Source organism: Wyeomyia smithii, unplaced genomic scaffold (genome assembly GCF_029784165.1).
Source record: "Wyeomyia smithii strain HCP4-BCI-WySm-NY-G18 unplaced genomic scaffold, ASM2978416v1 HiC_scaffold_31, whole genome shotgun sequence".
NCBI classification, from domain to species: domain Eukaryota; kingdom Metazoa; phylum Arthropoda; class Insecta; order Diptera; family Culicidae; genus Wyeomyia; species Wyeomyia smithii.
This window is the reverse complement of record NW_026599168.1, coordinates 6109-10655: the sequence shown is the minus strand read 5'-3', so window position 1 is coordinate 10655 and position 4547 is coordinate 6109. Positions and strand designations below refer to the sequence as shown.

Sequence of the window (4547 nt, the reverse complement as noted above, 5' to 3'; positions counted from 1 at the left end):
TCTTCTACAACTTTCTACAGCATTCCTCTATCTCCTAACACAAAAAAGTTAGTTTTTTTTTATTTTTTGTATAGTAAACTTTTCATAAGTTTTGAAAATTTGCGATTATGCGGGTCATTCATACAAACAGTTGTTCCGAAGATACTATTAAGCTAGGACGAAGGTGAAAGCCGCTATGGAGTTAAGTTACATTTTTTACCTTATTGGACCACTGTGATTGGTATGTACAGTCAGAACTAAGCTAAGTTAAGATACTCCATTTTGACATGATTTCTAGTTATGATCGTTACAAAGAATGATTTATTGAAATTTTTACCAATAAAAGGCAAAACTGTATCTAAGTCCCAAAGTGTTATTTTTTGTGTTTCGAGCTGAAAATACTCAGAGTGTTAGTGTTATTTGCATATTTAAACTGTAATTTTTAAACAAAGTATAATACACAAAACACCAACGTAAACATTTGTATCAAAAAATCCTACTTTTGAAAGATTCCATCACCTACAACAACAAAAAAAAAACGAAAGAATCAAGCCGGCATTCCTCCACAGGTTGTTCACCCACAGCGCCCGGCAGTTGCACAGACAACATGACTGCGGGTACATGTAACAAAACTGTGATTTTGCTCTTTATTAGCATACTTTGTGTACTATCTGCCCATCCAGTGCATGCCGCGTCGCGTCGCGTCGTCGTTCAGTCTATCCAGCAGTGCAGCGATGTCTAGCAAGCAGCTGCGGCAGACAGATCTAACCCGTCTGCAAAACTCGCGCCACTTGCTAAAAGTCAAACCCGGCCGGCCAATGTGCACATGTGTGTGCACCGATCTGATCTGACCCCGTGAAACCACAGATGCACACCAGTACGAAGCGTAGGGCTTACTCCAACGCAGTCTCATGTCATGCTGAGAAATGGTGCGAATATGACTTGCAAATGCGAAATAATTAATCAGTCACGGAGTGAGTTGGGGCTTAAATCTATAGTGTTTATCCACGCGTCTAGTGTACAAGGTAAAATTAGAATCAAAACAAATGAATAAATAAAAAATAACAACTGATATTTTAAAATATTTTTATATTGTTCACTAGTTGTTGCCGTGATTGTGTAGAGGGATGGTACTCTTACAATTGTTTTTTTTGTTTTATTTTTGCAATGCAGTTTCATTGTGCGATTGTATCTTCTACTTGTACTAAAGCTGAGCATCTTGCGGACAACACAATCTTTCAAATTCATAGGTAAATTGGTTTTCTATTTACGACATATTTCCGTGAATTTATTTGTCGACTTGGTATTAGCCCTCTAGTGCCCAGTGCCGCCTTTAGACGGTCTTCAGTTAAACCTCTAGAAGGCTTCCATATATACTTAAAAAATGTTTATAAAGATTCATAATGATTTTTTGTAAGTTGGTCTAAAAACTTGGGCACTAGAGGGTTAAGCTATTTTTCGATGTCTTCAAATGAACAAAACTGCTGATCAGCCAAACCATTTGCCATCGAACGGAACCCGAAAAGAATCCAGCTGAGGCATCAAGTTATCGACCAATTAGTTTACTTTCCTCTATAAGCAAACTTTTTGAAGAAAAATTCTTAATAGAATGATAACAAATATTAATGAGAACTCAATTTTTGCAAATGAGCAGTTTGGTTTTCGCCATGGGCATTCCACTACTCATCAGTTACTCAGAGTAACAAATATGATTCGAACTAATAAATCTGACGGCTATTCGACTGGAGCTGCTCTTCTAGATATACTTTTCCTTACAAAGTTATAGCATGCATCCTGGAGATGTGTGGTCTTCAACAAAAACGTGTGTTTTGTATGCCCAAATGCTTCTTTAGAACCACGTTTTCTTGTAAAATTTTTGTAGAATGTAGCAAAAGTTAAGTACAAAAACTAACTTTTAAGTAACTTTCATAGTATATACTCTGTAACTCTGTACCCAATGAAGATAGGAATTTTATTTGTTCAGCAAAGTTTCATATTTTTGCACGTTCTAAAACTTTGCCGAATAAACCATTCCTCTATCTCTTAGCACAAACAGTTTTGGATATATGAAAACCTATTGTAACATATGCTATACCTATTGTAACATAGTAACCCGAGAAACTAGCATGTAAATAATCTATGCGAAAAATAATTGGTATTTATTTAGCTTGGTCTAGTCACACAAGTTAAGTTTATTTTTCGAAAGATTTGTTTATTACAGTCACGAGCGTCATAGTTTAATCGGATATATAGCATATATATATTGGTTGGATCAATAGGTTGCATTGGATCATTAGTTTATTCGCTGAAACTTAAGTGTTGAATATATTTTTTAGATAGCAGAATTAATTAACTATTGCAATGGGAAACACAGATTAAAACGTATTGGAAATCGAAAATGATTGATGCATAGTAGATCATGATTGAATTCACAGTTGACCACAGCTGGACCATTTTTTTTGAGGTTTTACCGGCTTGATTGCCAAATGATTCGATTTTTCGCACAACATCCATGCCATCAACGACGCATCCAAAGACGACATGACGATCATCCAACCAAGATGTTTTCACGGTAGTGATGAATAATCAAGATCCAGTAGTATTTGATCCAGCATTTGCCATTGACATAATACCAGGTCCGGTGTGCTTCAGAACAAAGTTTTCACCTTCAAACTTGTTACCGTAGATCGATTTGCCACCAGTTGCATTGTGGTTCTGGAAATCCTCGCTTTGGCACATATAATTCGGAATAAGGCGGTGTAATGTTGAACCTTTATAACCGAAGCCCTTCTCTCCAGTGCAAAGGGCCCGAAAGTATTTATGTCTTCGGAGTTACATCAGTGCGTAGCTCGATAAAGATTATTCCTAAAGGGGAATTTTCAGCAGTCATATCGATAAAAACATCGTGGTAGTCCCATGTTTTTTTCTAGCGTAAAAAAACCTTGCTGCACTTCAAAAGGATTAGAAAAAGTTTTACAATAAAATTTGGAAAACGTCTGGAAACATCATACCACAGTTCCCGGCAAAAAAAAAAACGCCTACTGCTGGTACTGGACTAATAAACCCTAACATTATAGCGGAAGTTGGTATTCATTCTATTAACCCACGTGAGTAGCGAAAATGGTTTTATCGTTAATCGTGTGAAGGGCGCATGATATCAACGAGATAATGCTATACATTTTTGTTACTTTCCATTACCTACATCGCTCTCAACGTAGTGTATAACAAGCTGGAAGCTAGAAATAAAGCAAAGCAAAGCCTTGGTGCTACATCCCGATTCGGAACTTGACCTTCTGTTTATTAATACACAGACTTCGCAGCCGATTGTTTAGTGTACAGAACAATTGCGGGGCTAGCGCTACGATCCTACTGATACTAACAGTCTCTCCCGAGACGAGACTCGAACCTACGGCGACTGGCTTGTTAGGCCAGCATCGTACCTCGAGACCATCTGGGAGATACGAATGGAAGCTAGAAATATCTAACACAAAACAGTTTTATTGTTATCAAGAAATTTAATAGGTGTAGTTTTGTAGGCTGCATCCGCTCAGAAATCTGAACTTTAAAATTAGAAAAATCAAATTTCGAAGACATGGCGAAATTTTTATCCGAAACAGAATAATCACTTTGTTAACATGTTACATGTTAACAATAAATGTCGAATCAAATAGTTACGCAACTTTGTGTTTTATTAGAAAAACCGCACACGCTTGAGCCCGGCCCCAACTGCATTCTTACTGTCTCCAGTTATAAATGACCTAATTGTGCATCTCTAACGAGCCGGCTGAACAGAAAATCAACCGGAAATAGCTAAAAGGAAACGGATAGAAAATATATGTATGTTCACATCACCCTTCTTTACTAATAAAAATCTCCTTCATGTGACCTTTGTGGAGATGCAGAGGTTAACACGATCTCCAAACAGCAAAGGTTACACCAACATCCCTCCCTTTACCAACCTGATTGCAAGGACTTGGCCGGCGTCGTTACTGATCCATTAAAAGTATTAAGTCATTGAAATTTGTACAGTGAGATCGCTCGGTTACTACCAGCCACATTAGGCGTCGTACACAAATTACGTAACGCATGAAGGGGGGGGGAGGGGGGTTAAGTCTGCGTTACTTATTGTTACATAGGGGGGAGGGGGGTAGTTGAGATCGTTACGTAACTGTGATGTTTGCTCAAAATTACAAATTTAGAGGGGGGGACAGGTTGTCCAGCGTTACGTAATTTTAGGGGGGGGGGAGTCATATCGAACGTCACTTATCGTTACATAGGGAGGGGGGAGGGGGTCTGAAATCTAGGTTTTTAGCGTTACGTAATTTGTGTACGACGCCTTACGGCGTCATCCATAAATTATGTAAGGACTTTTTCGAAACTTTCGACCCCCCCTTTCCCCATAATAAGGCTTAGATTTTGAAATACCCACCTCCCCCCACGATTATTACGTAAGATTTTCTTTCAAAGGAAAAAATAATTTTCGAAGATGAATTTTTTTCACATATAGCGTATTCGTAGAGAATAAAAACAAAACAAGTTAAGCGAGTAGAGCGATCACCAGCGATGCT

At 38.0% G+C, this 4547-nt stretch overlaps 1 pseudogene; it reads right to left on the bottom strand.

Moving 5' to 3' along the window:
• Nucleotides 1-2328: 2328 nt before the first annotated feature.
• On the bottom strand, nt 2329-2897 carry LOC129733758 (peptidyl-prolyl cis-trans isomerase-like; annotated as a pseudogene).
• Nucleotides 2898-4547: the final 1650 nt, after the last annotated feature.